Source organism: Phasianus colchicus, chromosome 9 (genome assembly GCF_987193195.1).
Source record: "Phasianus colchicus chromosome 9, bPhaCol1.hap1.1, whole genome shotgun sequence".
Classification (NCBI taxonomy): domain Eukaryota; kingdom Metazoa; phylum Chordata; class Aves; order Galliformes; family Phasianidae; genus Phasianus; species Phasianus colchicus.
The window spans coordinates 16,772,466-16,788,640 of record NC_143444.1 but is presented as its reverse complement, the minus strand read 5'-3'; the positions used below and the strand labels follow the sequence as shown (position 1 = coordinate 16,788,640).

The 16,175-nt window shown below is 44.3% G+C and overlaps 1 protein-coding gene across 5 annotated transcripts in view; it reads right to left on the bottom strand.

Annotated features, from left to right (window-relative positions):
- Positions 1 to 16,175, bottom strand: part of GLMN (glomulin) — a 160,994-nt gene that overhangs the window by 141,369 nt on the left and 3,450 nt on the right. The window lies entirely within an intron of this gene.

The window sequence follows — 16,175 nt, the reverse complement described above, 5'->3', positions numbered from 1 at the left end:
TTTATTCCTCTGTCCTGTTTCTGTAATTAGTTACCTAAAAAACCTCTGTATTTAGATTATTGCCTGGTAGTTCCTTCATGACAATCAGCATATTTAATGTTGATTTCCCCTGACACACAGAAACTCGGGCCTTGGGAAGCTCCACTGTGCAGCAGAGTTTTATTAGGTGATGTTTAGTTTTCCTAACTTCCCTCATAATGGAGAGTTACGTCAAATTTAGCTCATAAAAGCAGTGATTTAGAATAAGGAAGACTTTTAATGCACTTAAAGCTATACATTTTTCTACATCTGCAATAGGAAAAAAGTACTCCATCAGAGAATGCCTGGTCTCAAATTCAGAAGAACGCATGATGTAATTTAGATAGAAGATACAATTTATTTTTTTTTTTCATACTACGATGGAAAACTTTTTAGTGGGTACATAAGCAAAGAAAGAAAAAGACCTTACCAAAAGAGAAGTTTACAGAAGATTAGTAGGCAAGATACACTAAGGAAAATTTGATTACATATCTATCTTGTTCTGATTTAGAAAGTTAAATATGTTTCTGTTTTATATTTCTATTTTTCTAGGTATTGCTTCCCTGTAGATTCTGAGCAAGCCATTGTTCTGTTCTGTGGATGCTTAACTTGAGGCATAGAGATTACAAATTACCTCATGATGCTGCTGCTATTTGGTATTGAATGTGCATCAAAGTAGGAATATAACTGTTTCAATAGGTTCTCTGTCTCTTATTTGAAAAGTTTTTACATTTCCTGTCAGTTTAGTGGTGTAATTTTCTTTGCTATTTTTAGGCTTGGTCTTCAGCACTTACAGTGTTGAAAACATTACATTGTAATAAGAGTGAATAGGTCATAAGTCCGAAGACCTTTTCAGTAACGTTTGCTGTAGGTGCTTCTATGTCTGCCAGAATTTTTGCATCTCCTCCTTACTAGCAAGCTTACTCTTTCTTTTCTTGTGCTGAGAGAACAGAATAACTTTTCTCCTTCCATGATCTTCCTGCCCAGCCCAGAAGACTTCTATAAGTTGAAAATGCCCCAAAGTGATATTCTTCACCTACATTTAATGACCTCATTGCCTTCGGACTTGAGTAAAACTTTTGTAAATGAATACAAAAAGCGCACATGTAGCCATTGCTTTGCAGCAGTGGGAAGGCTGCAGACATCTCAAAATGATCTTTTGTACTACCAGCCTTAACAAGTTCTACAAAGAGCAGAACTCAGGCAGCAAATGCTACGTTCATTTTTGTAGTTTATGATCACGTTTTGTAATAGCTTAACTATTCATAAACATTCAAATCTAGACCTTATTTTTGAGCTTAAAGGTACTTTCTGCTACAGCTGTCTCTCATTTCACAGATCTGAGTTTTTCAGCTAACTTTTCTTTTCCCCTTCTCATTTTGATTATGTTTTTAGACAGGCAGTTTCTTTGTGACCTTGCTGCTGTGCTTACTGCTTTTCTTTCCCATTTGTTGAGCAGATAAAAACAGGGGACACTCAGCAGAGAGCACAGGGTTTCAGCCTCATCTCAGATGCACTCAATTTTAGTGGCTTGCTTGTAAACTACAGGAGCATAGGTACCTTACAAATCCTAGGCTTAGTGTAGTTGGGACATAAGCCCCTATTTCCAAGCTGAACTACCAAGTAAGTATAAGCTTAGTAATGCCATCGCTTAGATCATAAGGATCATGAAACCCTAGTAGTTCATTACAGTGACTGTGTAAATCCTCCAAGCCTGTGTGGCAAGGTACCTTCAGCAGAGCAAACACAGTCATGATATGGGTTTTTCTAATTTTGATACTAGGGAGGGGTCAATTTCTATGATTTTTTAATGTTTTATACATATAGAGTGGTTATAGTTAAGAACAGAAGCACACTTTGTCTTAAACTTTAAAGCAAAGCCTCCTTCAGTGCTGTTGCAGCAAGTGTGAAATATTTCTTTGTGGTGCAAGGATGGATTCTTACCAATTTGTTTTTTGTTTTGTTTTTTATAGACGTAATGAAGTAATTTCAGAGAAAGGAGTTAATACAGAGAAAGTCAGTGGTTGCTCAAAGTTACTCAACAGTCTCTCCATGGCCAGAGAGGATGGAGGAAAAGCTGTTGTGTCTACTGTAACAGCACATCTCCTGTCGTAGTCTTATAAACACTGTCAGTGTAAATGCTGCACTCTGTACTGCTATATCTCCTAGCACAGATCCCTTCACTGCTACTGTTCAGTTCTTTGTGCCCACTGACCAAGCTTGCTGATTTTTCCATTGGTTCTGCAGGGAAGAAGTGGAATCAATGTAGTTGCTCTGCTGGTTACTATTTCAGGGAAGCAGGCAGTTACCAGGTATTCAAAGAGACTATGTTACATCCTGGAGTTTGCAAGTGTGCTCAGATAAGATAATCCAAATTCTGAATTAAGCAGAAGACATCTTGATTTCTTTCACTGGAGACTATCAAAACAATAAAGCATTTTAGTAGATCTAAAGCAACACAGCTGACAGCTGTGCTGCTATCTGAACTCTGGACTGGAAAGTTCTATCTACCCAGTCTTTAAAGAGCGGTGCAGGGAGCAACAAAGAGCACAGTAGATGCATGAGACATCTGGAGCCTCAAAGGCCGCATCCACACAACACCAGATATCACCTGTATTTTCACACTTTAGTCTCAGTGAGTACAGTGATGCATCTGTTGTGGTTTGATGGGGGAGAAAGTAATGGTCGTGTGTGTCTTAGTTTTGAATCTGCACGTCCAACCCATTTCTCCTTGGACTGAAGGAATCTAGGCTCCACAAAATGTTAGAGGGGATGAGCAGCTCGACTAGACAACAAGTCTTAGCTGACCCTTAGCTGCTGGAGAGGAAAGAACAGACACGTATCAGGGTGAAGCAAAAGGAAGAAAGAAGTGGAAAGTGGTATTCACACCTGCTAAATTTAGGCATCCAGCCATAGCTACCTGCCTGTCTCTGCCTCAGAAAGAACTGATGCTTTTAGTTTAGGTTCTCTAAATCATATCTTCAAGCACAGCACAAAGAAGGTGGTTAATGACTCTCCCCCTTTTTCCTGGTGACAGAAAGAAAGCAAATTTAAGTCAGGGGAGAGCTTTGACCACAGTAGACTCCCGCTGGAGTTGCTTATGTAATAATGAAAGGCCTGCCACTACAAAGCAAGGATTCCTGATCCTGTTCTGTTATTTTCTGTTATTTTGATGGCTACCATTTCACTTTTTTTTTTTTTTTTTTTTTCTCTGTAAGAGTTAAAACCAAAAGAACTGAAGTCTTTTGGAAAAAAAAAAAAAAAAAAGAAATAGTGAAAGAGTGCCACTGTGTTGAAAGTATACCCAGGAGGTAAAAGCCCAGTTCTACAGCTTGTCTTGAAGCTTTCCATGCTGCCTGCTTATTTCAGTACTGGGGTACAAACAGCCAATGCTGTGGGTGGCGTTTAGCTTGATCTCAATGGGGCAACAGGTTACACTGAAATGTCATTTCCAACAAGCATTAAATATTGAAAACACAGAACCAGCCTCTGTTTGGTAAGTCTTAAGTTTCCATAAGTGGCAGATGGTATATGAGGTAGGGCTAAGTATTGTAAAGCTCTCTGCTTCTCAGCTGCATCTCTACCACCTGACGGTCCTCTTCTGGTTAGAGTCAGAGGAAGTAGGTGTGCCTTCCATTAGCAAAGAGTAATATTGCTAGAGACTTTTCCTCCTCTGATCTCTCTTTCTGTGACTTTTCTCTTAGAACCACTTCTCTGCACATACTTCAGATGGCTTTAGGAGATGAGTGGCCTGGAAGGTGCTGCTGAGGAATGGTGCAGTTGTGCTGAACAGGATTTAGGGAGGGACTGGGGAGAGCTGGAAGCCTCTGTCTTTAGGTAGGTGTCATTTAAGCACTCTGGTTTGAAAAAGCAAGTGAAAGCACACATTGCCTCAGTATGTGCGTGACTAACGTTAGTCATTCCCCCTGGGTTGCCAGCACCTATAAAATTAGAAACAATGCTAACTAGAGTTCTCAAAAACCTGACTAGACTAACCAAAAAGAACAACAAGCAGGAAGAAAGGTGTGTAACAAACACCAGCCTTTTAAAACTGCTCATACCCTAGAAAATGGGTAGTACCGAGAGATACTTCCAAACAATCTCCTAGGTACAGCGACAGTCTTGGGGCAGCATTACCAGCAGTGCCAGGAGCAAGACCACCTGCTTTGATACCTGTGGTTCCTGGATGTGTGAGCCAGGTTTCTCCCTGACTTGGCCACCACAGAATGCACACCCGTTAGTCCTGTACTGAAACAGGCTCACCAGTCAGTATCACAGGAGCTGTGGCCGTACGACACTTTGGCTGCCCACCACTGCTTCTCACTACAGTCTGCAAGCTGTGATTATCTGTGAGAGCTGCATGCAAAGATCAAAGAACAGAGCCTGCGGGGCTACTGCCTGGAACATCCTGCATTGCTGCAAACCACATCAAATCAATGCAATTTCTGGCACTTTTTAGCCTCTTAAGCTTCTGGAATACATAACTGAACTGAGCACAGAGTGGGACAGCAGCAGCTCCCTGAGCAGTGCTACAGTTTGGTAAGAATTAACCATCACTATAGCAAGCCTGAACAACGTGGATGAAGCTTTAATCAGTTACAAACACAACAGGTTTTACACCATAAATCCTTACCTTTTTGATGTACTCAGATGAGTGTCCACAAATCAGGTTAATATAATTTAACAGTAAAGTAGTTAAGTAACAACAAAAAAAATAAGATTACAAGTGGTAGCATTATCTAAGAAGCCAGAACAGCCCTACTTACAGCTGCCAGCTAAGATCTGACTCATCTAAGGTATTTTATAGCAACCATATGTTAGGCATGTGTATCTCATATATTATGAAAAAAAAAAAAAAAAAAAAAAGATAACGTTTCCTAATCAGACTTTGCCACTGAGCAGGATTTTCCGTAAACTTTTCAGTACTGTGTGAGCCACAGGCTGGAGCAGGCCTGTTGCAGATGCTTCCGATCTGTTAACAAACAGAACTGTGCGACAGATCTATGACTTACTGATGCAGCAAGGTCATTTTAAAACATTGTTTAGGAATTCTGTGTTAAAAGGTAACTTCAGAATACCTGCCCTTCTTGCACAGGACACTGTTTCACATTGCTGACGTCGTCTAGAAGCAAGCAGTACCCTGTGATTAATTAACACTACCTGATACAGCAGCAGTTGTCGTATCTGCTTAGTGCATATACTTGTGTAGCCACAAAAGAGAGAGTGAATTCACATTAAAGAAAGAAAGATTAAAAACTGTGTCTGAAAATATTAAAGTCTTTAGATAAATACACAGTTGGGTAAGCTAGAATAATCACAGCATTTTAACAAAGATAAACAACATTGTGGAACCCATTGGCTGTTGATTTTTAGCAAGCTTTCCACACAGTTCACTTCTACACAGGCACCTGCCCCAGCCTATATGCCTCCACAGTCCAAACCTGGTTCCCCCTGGCTGGGCAGCCACATGCAGTGCTCTAGTGTCCATCTGTCCCAGCTACTCCAGGCTCCCCTGCAGGACCCACACAGTCTAAAAGAGAACTACAGGAGATGCAGCTGCAGTCACAGCTCTCCCTTTTCTTGTCCAAACGGCAGCGACTGTGCTGCTCATTGACAACAAAGCTCCCACTGACATAAGAGAGAGTGGTCCTGGCAATTGCATTCCTTGTTAGGGATCACGATCTCTCACTTTTTTGAGAAGACCTTCACTTAGAAGCTTTTTTGAGCATGTTCTTTTTTGTGAACGGCGCCCTGCCACTAAATTAAAAAGAAAGAAAAAAGCAAAGTGCGTATTTTTGCTACTTGAGATACTTGGCTTATTATAAAATGTCACAACCGCAACTGTAGTTAAACTGTTTCTTTCATATTACAGTAATTTTCCAGAAGGCATTTGAAAACTGGAAAAATAAGTAATTTTACACATACTGTATCAGCCCTCACTAGCTCTGGGTCAAATACAAGTCATCCCTTGTCACTGTTCATTTCTAAGATCCTCCCAAGCTCTGCTTTTTGTGCCCTGAACATCTGATGTTCTTGTTTTTCTTCTATAACCACAGATGTGCCCCCTTCAAAAAGCGCACAATCTCAAAAAGCTAAACTGACGCGCAGTGTCAAACCACACACCCCAAGCAGAAAGCAGTGCTGGAGAAAAACAGAATCACGCTTGAAGAAAAACAGAAGAAATCACACAAATCGTTTCCAAAGATGAATCTGAAACATTTTCAACTTGATGCGGGCCTGTTTCTTAAGAATGCAAGTACTTCATGTTTTTACACTCACTATATAAGCAGAGGCTGCTTTCTGAAAGAAGAGACGAATTTCTGCAGCACATCACCTTTTCTTGTTAAGAGTAGTTTTTCTCTCTATGAGCCAAGCTGGTGCCTTGCTGTGGGACTAAGGGGCCTCCTGTTCTGTCCAACACAGCCCAGCTTTCCAGTGAAGGGGCTGAGCATTTACAGCCCAGCTGGGCAGTAGTGCCGTGAGATACCCAAAAGTACTCAGTGCTGCAGAAGGACAGGTATGGGCAGGAAGAGTCATCTTCATGCTGAAAAAATACATAAGATCAGCTAGCTGATTTCTTAACTGACTTCAAACACACTCACCTCTACAGTTCAGAAGTTGTCACAGCATTAAAAAAAAAAAGGTCAAAATGTAAAGCCACATAGCAATGTCTAAGCTGCCTTGAAGGCCCTCTGACACCATGCAACTGTAAGATGATCTGTTGTGCACGTTTCACTGAAGAAACATCCTTTTCTTAATCTGGTGATTCAAAGGTAAAACCCTGCTCTCCAATTTCAGTACATGACTGCTGATCTTCGGTAAAGATCTGTAAAGAGTAATGCTGGATTCTGGGTTACATCATTTATATTTTAAGGGTCTGAGTCAAAAGTTGGATTTTTTTTCCTAGTTCATCTCTATCTGATAACCTTGAATGCACAGGAGACGATGTCTGAAGCTGGGCTGATAAAGCCATCAGCACCAAGGAGCAGCAGTGTCAGGGGCACAGCACAGATAGAGATCTCCACATCCCTGCTTCCTCTGCAAAGGGGAGGAAGGAAAGCTCCCTGCAGGTTGGCCCAGGAGCATCCTGTCTTACAGCCTGAAAAATAGCAAAATGCAATTTCCAAGAGCCGCAGGTCTTCAGAAGTTCTGAAGGCCTTTTTTTTTTTTTTATCCCTGGTGCTACTGAAAACCTTCTTACTAAAAAATCACAACTAAGTGTCACAGCTTTTAGAGTCACAACCACCCCACCTCACTTCGTCTCTCCCCACATCTCCCAACCCTTCTCTGTCTCCCCATCCCCACGCCGTCCCACTCCCTCCCCTAACCGCTGTCCACTGTCAGCAGCCCGTGCCCAGCCTCCTGCCTGTTCTCAGGCCCACCCGCTGCTCCTGCAGCTTCCCGCTCTCAGCCCTCTAACCCTGGCAGCAGGCTCAGCCCCGCTGCCTCCAAACCTCTGTCCACACACGGAGAGTCTGCAAGGAACCTGACAGGGCTCACATTCACAGTGCAAGGGGAGAAGCGCCCGGCTTTGCCCACACTCCTCGCACATGGGCTGTGAGCTGCGCGCCCATCGCACCTGTGGTTCCGACACAAGAAGGTGGCTGCCACACGTCAGGACGCTTCCCCAGGGACATCCGACTGCCACCAGACACACAGGGCACTCAGAACGATTCTTACAGCAGCACCTATAGACGGGCACGAGGCTTGTTTCTAAAACAGATTTGAATCACCCAAAAGCTAAAGCAGTGCAAAGGTGATTAATAATTTGTATGCGACTTCTTTAATCAGAAGAGGCCTACTTGGTTGAAAATGAAACCTCAGCAGGAAAAGGTTGGTTTTGATTAATTTCTCAACTCAAAAAAAGCGTTCAGGTTGACAGAATGTTTCAGTTCAACATTTCTAAACACATGAAAAAAAAAGGGAAAAAAAGAAAATCAAGTTTAAAGTGACTTTTCATTTTGAGTTAAATTTCACTATGATCAACTGGTTTCCATTCATGTTGACACATTTCACCGTGGTTTTTTTTTTCAAAAAATGTACATTTTCACTTCTCTAACCAAATTGGACAAGTGTTTGTTGCAGGCCAGGTTATGTCTTTTTATTTAGCAGAAACACAATATTTATTTTTAAAACTAATAGAATGAGAAGCAGCAACACCTCCGTTCAGAATTTCATTCCTACATAGGGCTCCCCAAAGAACATCCTCTTATCTCTGCAGCCACTACCTATCAAAAGCCATTATCTTTCACAAAGCAACCTCGAGGAAGAAATTACCGCTCAAAGAAGCGTTCCTACTTTTAACCAATTGCTGTTTAAAAATTGCCTAGTTTCAGTATCAACTTTGAACAAGATTACAAATTGATCATTGAAGATGAATGAAACTGCAGGGATCATGCATATTTTCTGTTGTTAATTTTTTTAGACTGAGTAAATTGTCCTCTTACAGCATATTTCTGCATACTGAGGTGAGCTTTTTACCATGTGAGGACTCATTCAAAATGGATCATCAATTGGCAGTTTCATCATTGATGTCAAGGCATTTTCCAGAGACAGGTAACTTTTTCACAGAAAAGGAAAGTGAAAGGCTACTGGCATGACTCACCCAGCCACGTGGACTATCAGACACAGTGCCCAAAATAGACTCTGAGCTCCTGGTGCCCACATGCCAAGGGGAACTGAGGCGGGCTTTCACAAAATTGATAGTAGGCATCCCAGCATTTGCAAAGGAAAATCCCTTCCCATGCACCTGAACACACATCTCAAGTTGCTTTTCTGCTCTCATATTTTCCTTACACTTTTAGCAAATCCAGAGCAGAAAGAAAAAGAAACTTCACTGAACACTTCTCTGTGACTTTGTTTCGTTGCTGATGCTATAAACTTCACTCCACACCAAATAAAAATCTCACAGCTGTATTGTTTTGTCATGTTTTCCTACGTATTCAGCACCAGATATGGGTCACATTTGTAGATATACTCTCTTTGAACTTGCTTTTCAACATGGTTGAGTATGTTGAGGCCAGGTACATTAAAATAAAGAGAAATGAAAAATGGAGTATTTGCTTGGCTTCATTTGTGAAAGCTGAGGTCTTTGACAAATCTGGGCCTTTCTGTCTATTAATTAGCTTCCCGTCCATTGAAAAAGATGAGCCTGCAGATGCAGTAGGAGCCGATGGCTGGGCTCTGCAGAGCACGGGACAGGTATGAAGTAGGGACAGAGGTCCTCCGCTCAGTGACGCTCAGTCAGCTCAATAGGTCAGCCCAGAGGCTTTAAACTGACCTTGAAGAGAAGCGAACTATTATTGTGGTCCAGTGGGTTACTCTATACAAGTAAGGAACCAGGATGATTATATCCCTTCCTGTCACTGTGAATGGACTAGACCAACTTATGTTAGTTTTTCAGAGTCTTGCAAAACATGAGCAAGTTTGAAAGCATCGGTGAATGCCAGTATGTTTCCCACAGGAAAATATGACAGAGGATGAGAGAGACAGCCCAAGGAAGCCTAGGCCAGGTGGTCAAGCCCTGGTTATGGCATGGTTTGGGACTCCAGTAAAGAAAGAGATGCACGAGGACTGGGCAAGGCGGTGTTCTAAGAACAGTTTTTTTCTGATAAAATAACCCTGATTATTCCTCGCCCAGTAGGACTGCAAATCTGGAGTTCCTTCTACCAGACAATAACCCTTCTATCAGGGGGAAAAAATAAGAAAGGCACAAACCAAGAGTATAGAGAAAAGTGGAATCTTTTAGTAAATGGAGCTGAGAAAGACTCCAAACATTAGTTCTTGGTGAAAAATACTTCTCAGTAGGTGGGTTATTTTTATTTTTATTTTGATTTTAAATTCTGACCGTCAGTCAGCGAGAAGTATTTTCCACTCAATGAACTGCATCACAGGACAGGTAAAGTGCAATACATACAGTATAGGCACAGTAGAGCAGTGCCAGCTCAGAGCCCTGACCAACAATTGCTCAGGAGGGGGTCAGGAGAGGAAGAAGGAGGTGGTAGGAATCTCTGACAGCGGAGCTGGCAGAGAGCATCACATCAGAGCATGCAGAGCAGCGAGCTGACAAGAAGGATGGGTTAGTATGCTAGATCACACGGTCACAAAATGCTTGTTGATACAGCCAGATGCAAAGGAATTTGCGTAGGAGAAAAGAGAGCAAGCACGTGCAGTAGGATGAAAGTCTGCCTCTGAAAGCAGCGATGCAGTGGCATGAAGTCAGCCAGGATAAACGGTTCCACTTAATGTCCAGTAAGAAAGCATTAATATCTTTTTAGCATCTGCATCTATGTCTCAGTGCCATGTATTACTTGTCTTTGTACAGATGTTAAAGCACAGCCACAATTATGATAGAAAAATCATCAGGAAATCAGCGCGAGCATCACAGTTCTGTGAAACCGTTGCAGCCCCAAGCAATGTTGCAGATGATGAAATTCAGTGTTGCGTGGGAGTCAGCTATTTCCACATTAACGTTATTCAATCACAGTGGCCCATTTTCACATAGCTTGCTGCACTTCTGAAAGTTTGAACAAAGGTTAGGGTTTGACATTTTGAGACAGAATAGCTTAGTCCTCTATCTTCTGGCAACAGCTACAACAAATAATCAATAATACAAGAGAAATATAGAAACTTCAGTGCTTTCCAGGGTAGGAGCACTGAAAACATGCTTTTTTGACACAAATGCTTATTCTGAGGTCTTCACTACCAGGATTTCCAGTAAAATAGCCATAGGCAAGAAAGCACTTAATCTGACTGTTACATTAGTCTTCCTGAAACCACATGCAGTGCAATTGTGAGTGCAGGCATAAGGAAACATCCTCACACGTCTAATGGACACACAATGATTTTTCTATCGCTATGTAAGATTGCAATGATGCTCTCATAAAGAGTAGTCATTTTGAGTGTTAGGATTTATTCTACTTTTTAACTGGTACGACTTCTGTGTTACTTCATGCAAAGCATGCCTCTAAGAATGAAACAGATTGAGTCAGGGCAAAGCACCTTGTCTAAAACAGCATAAGTCATGGCTGCACTCAGAAATCACTTCTCTATCTAGATGGAGGAATCACTTCAGAGATGTTTACTTCTAGAAACACTCAGTTCTACAGATGCCTGATTAGGTGCTTTGCTGATTTACTGCTGCTACACATTTGATTTCTGAAATGCAGGATACCCTGATACTAAATCCAAGTTCTTTGCTATAACCTTCATCTCCATTTCCTGGAGCAATATAGCAGGAGACCCTCAGCCCGTGCAGGCTCTTCATCCAGCAGGGTTACTAAAAGAAAATCCCATGCCCCCATCCCAGCCCCATGGGTCTATTGCCCCTCACCTACTGATCCCACTTTCCCTGTGGCACACTGTGAGGTGAAGTAACGGAGAACTGAGCACAGAACATAGGCTAAGAAGGAATTAAGGCCATCGAGCACTTTTCCCCTTTGAAGCAAAGCAATTCTGTAGAGACCCTGCAAGAGGGAGCCTGCAGAGGAGGACAGGAAGCCATCCCACCTGGAGTGCCACGAGAGGGAACTACAGCCTCACAGAGAGCAGGGCACAGAGCTAGAGCACTGCTTACCCAGAACCTCACTCACAGATTGCTGAACCACAGTGACTGCAACCCAGACAAACAGCCACGTACAAAATTCAGGCACTACAGTTACAGGCAAACGAGACAGGGACCATAACACAAATTGCTAGGCAACTTCTAAGCATGCGGTGTTTCCTACAGTCATAACAAACAGCAACCACAAGGAATAACTTCTCTGAGAGTGCAATGACTGCTAAGCCGCCCACAAGAAAAAAAAAAAAAAGGAAAAATAAAAAAAAAAAAGTCTGCACAGAACAGCTCTGCTTTTTCAAATGCAACGAAGAGATCCAACCAGGTTGCTTAAAAGAAACACCTGCCACAAAGGAGGAGAGGACGAGTCAAACCTTGCCATGTGCATGTGCTAACTGGACCAACCCAGAGCACAGAGCTGAGGCATGGTGTGATCCCACTGCTTGGGGGCTTCTGTCACAGCAGTCTCCCTGCTCCACATAGGTCTGTTTCTGTGAAGGGGTTAACCCTGAGGACTGACTGTTTTGTGACAGCACGGGGTATTCCAACTTGCACGCTTCAAGACATTTTGAGGCTGATCACAACCCAGTGGTCAGCTGTGAGGTGCCGGTTCTTCCTCCAGCCAGGCTTACAAGTAGCTCCAAGCGCTACTTCCAGTCTGGAAGCAGAGTGGAGTGAAAAACCAGATGCTGGCCTCAGCACAAGCCCAAAACATGCTGAGTCATGCAGAATTGCAGCAAAACTAGTGTAGATAAGAGCAACGCTCACTGACCTGATAGTCAGCAGTGACCAGGAAACAACCGTTTTCCTCCAGCAGTCTCATCTCTGCTGAGTTCTGCACTGCACCAGCACGAGTGAGGCGCTTGCTCCAGCAGCCGAATGCGGTCCACATATCACTGAGTGGGATATGGAGCTACAGATAGGTTCAGTTCAGTTGAAAGTGCAGACACTGGATGTAGGGCATCCTACAGTCAGGCTCTCACTGTTTGATTTCAGTTAGAGTAAGAAAAAACTGCTGTGAGCGAGTCAGCTCCCGAACACTCTTGAGGCAATGGGAGTTCATCTACCTGCAGAACTGCATGAATACCAAAAAGGAAACTTGAGGTTTGACCTTTGTTGACCCAAGCAATCCTCTATTAACCAGCAGACAAGTCAGACTCCAATACAATTTCTAGGACTGATTCAGCCATGAATTAGGCCAGCCTCCACAACCCAACTGCAAGCACAGCAAGTGTGTCAGCAGGAAGCCTACACAAAAGCTGCAATAGCATCAGGAACCACAGGTCACACAGAATAAACGGTATGGTGCAAAAACCTTGAACAGGAGTACAAGTAAGATGGTCACACACAGTGATTTACCTACCACACCACCACACATCCCCGCCATGTCCCATTTTCAGGGGACACCTGGCAGATCAGGAGAAGGTGCAGGAGCAGCACCCACCTGCCAACAGCAGCAACATTGAGTCACCCCTGCCCACAAGACATTGAGGGGGTGACCCAAAACTGCCACTAGCAGCATCATGGGACAGCAGCATAAGAGACACCCTATCACTGAGCTCTGGGTTCCTTTGCCCACAGACTGGTTCAAGATGAGCCTTCAAGCACAGCACTCTCCCCTTTAGTCAGAACTTCATGATCGTCTTTGTAATACCTTGGGCAAATATTGACTCTGGGATCCAACAGACTGAAAGTATTTGGTTTGTACCAGATGTGTTGCGTATATATACACCTTTGAAACATTAGCTAAAGGAGTGATTTGGGAAAATAAAAATTCTAGGTGGATGTGTTTACTTTGCAAGGTTGTTCATTTTGTGCTCTGATCCTGAGAAGTGCGCATGAAGCCTTTAACCACAGGAAGAAAGCCAATCCAGTGCCACAGCACACGTGCAGCCCCACACGTGCAACCTGCCAGCAAGAGCCAAAGAGCTGAGGATTGTCAGCAAGTACAGCAATGAAACCATACAACCCTGCCCTGAGGAGATCCAAGAAGGTCCGACCCACAAAGAATTCACCACTCCAGGGACAGCTCCTCCAAGGAACATCTCATGCCAGGCTTTCTGCAAGAGCTTGACCACCATTTCCCTGGCCCAGCCTTTGGGAGTGCTGGCACAGCTCCTGCAGGAAGGCAAGGTGAAATCCTCTCCTCCCCCCGTTGTCTCACCATGCAAAAAGCACGCATACAGACAGAAAAACAGTTTGTGCCAGAAGGCTGAAGGCAACAGAGGTGGTTTGAGTGGTTTAAGTTGCTTCAGCTTTCAATTCTTATGTTCACCACCACCACACCAAGCTTCAATTCCCCATATGTCTTCTCTCACCTGCTAAAATCATCATTCAGGTGTGGTTTTGGCAGTTGTAGAGCTTGTGTTGTGGAACATGGGGGTGGGAGAGAAAACAAAGTGGGACCTAAAGTAAAAGCACTGCACAGGTTTGGAAACCAAATTTATTTCAGAGGACACCCTGCAAAGACACTTTCTTGTTCTCATGACAGAGTGGTTTAGCCCAGGCCAGTGTCTCAGCAGCATACAGAGTCTCCTCAAGTAGTCACAAATCCAGAAGAGCCTCACCAGTTTCCCACCAAGGGAACTCTTCAACACATGCAGTCAATATATTGCGTGCCTGGACGGTTTTGTGTTGTGACCTGTCTTAGTAGCACTTTTGCATTCCATTCCAATATGCTCTCAGCTCTGTACATCCCAGCAAAGCCCTGCTCCAGACTGCAGTATGTATTCGAGTATCCATCTCCCAGGTCACATCCAGGCCAGGTATTTCCCTTTCAGGGCACTGGATGCCCTCCTGAAGCAGAATCAGACCTCCCCAGCACTACCCCCCCACACCAACACTGCAGGCCATGCTGCCCAGAGCCTGGCACAGGCACTTGCCGCTGTGGACACACATTTTCACTCAAGCATTATTGTGGAGTTTCCTCCACCTCTTTGTCAATCACTGTTACAACATACATTTGAGAGCTACAGTTAGCGAGATGAGCAATTGCCCTATCTGAAATTTCTCTTACAGGGTTATAGGGCTGCAGACACATATGGGCTCCCAGCCCAGAGCCCTCCCAGGTTTTCCTTGGATGTGGGGAACTGGACACCATCTCCCACAAGCCGCAGCCTTTGGGCACCTTCTCATCTCCTCCTGAGCCCAAGCTGCCTTTACACAGAGTGACATTTTTGTTTGTTTCTACCCCACGCAAGTGGATTTCAGTCCTCAGGGCACCAAATAAAGCTGTTAGGACAGACTCTCAGACATGCAAAGGCTGCTTTATACTGAGCTAACAATAAAAAGGGTCTTTGAAAAGCCCTTTTATACTGCTGGGCAAAGAGTTCAGCCCATTTCACAATCATGTAAGTTGACAAAATATTTAGCTATGCTGCTAAGAGCAAGAGACCTCCCCGTAGCATGGCTGGGGCGGCTGCATTGTACGTGTGATCAGAGATGAAGCCACATCCCCAGGGGCCATGCCAAAGTGACACCTTAGCTCCTTTGGTTAAGCACTTGATTGCCATCACCATCCTTCAACCACAGCAAGTACAGCATCCTTACCACAGCAAGAACAGGAACACCCTTTGAGCAGTGGGACTGAAATGGCAGGAACCAGAGCACCCAGCACATTTCCCTGCAGCTCCTGGTCTGGCGGGGGCCCACCTGTGGGAGCCGCTCCTAGCAAGAGCACCTGCAGGTGCTCCCACGTGGCACAGGGTGTCAGGGGCAGCACAGCATCAAGTAGCCCCAAGTAGCACAGGTAGGAGGAGGCTGAGACAGCTCTCTGGGCATGAAGTGAGACTCAGTGGTTGCTGGATTCTACAGAATTCAGGAAAACCAAGACACAAGGAAGCCAGGTTTTGTTTCAACCTTTCATCCCCTGCTCAAAGAGCAGAGCCAGCAGAGCTGCAGCACCGCCAGGCCCCAATGGCCAGGAGGCAGCAGTACCCCAGAAGCCTCACTGAATTCCAACCCTCAGCTACCTGAGAGGGAACGGGGCACTGCAAGAACATTGGTCTGGTGGTCTCGCTGCCTGTGATAGCGTACATCCTCACTAACACCTGCCATGTTGAGTGATGCTGATTGATTGCAGCATTTCCCCTGATCCACAGGAACTGGGCCAGCACCCAGCCCAGCCACACTGGGATGTCCTTCTGAGTTGTTTTTCCCTGCACAGCACCCCGATAGCCCAACAAACTTTCTCGGCAGAGAACCATATCTCATGCCTGCACTTCACAGACAGCTCCTCGGCTCTCTGGCCCCTACTAAGATGTAAAGCGTTGAACAAAAGAGCATAGCCTTTAAGCTTTCCCAAGCACCAGCATGAAGACTGCAGCAGCCTCCACCATCCTGTCAAGAGCCACAAAAACATTGCTCAAACACAAGATTTCAGCAACTGAACATGCAAAGGAACGAAACGGACATCCCAATGGCAAGTGGAAAGAGTCACAGTTAAACCAAACCACAGCGTTCTGAAAAGGGAGAAGTAGTAGCCAGGCTTCTCCCCCAATGCTCTGCGATGCCTGGCACTTCGAGGCACTTCACACTCATCAGGCACGTGCTCCTCTGTGCCCAGTGTCTGGTTGGAGTCCCATTCTGCACCAAGCAAAAG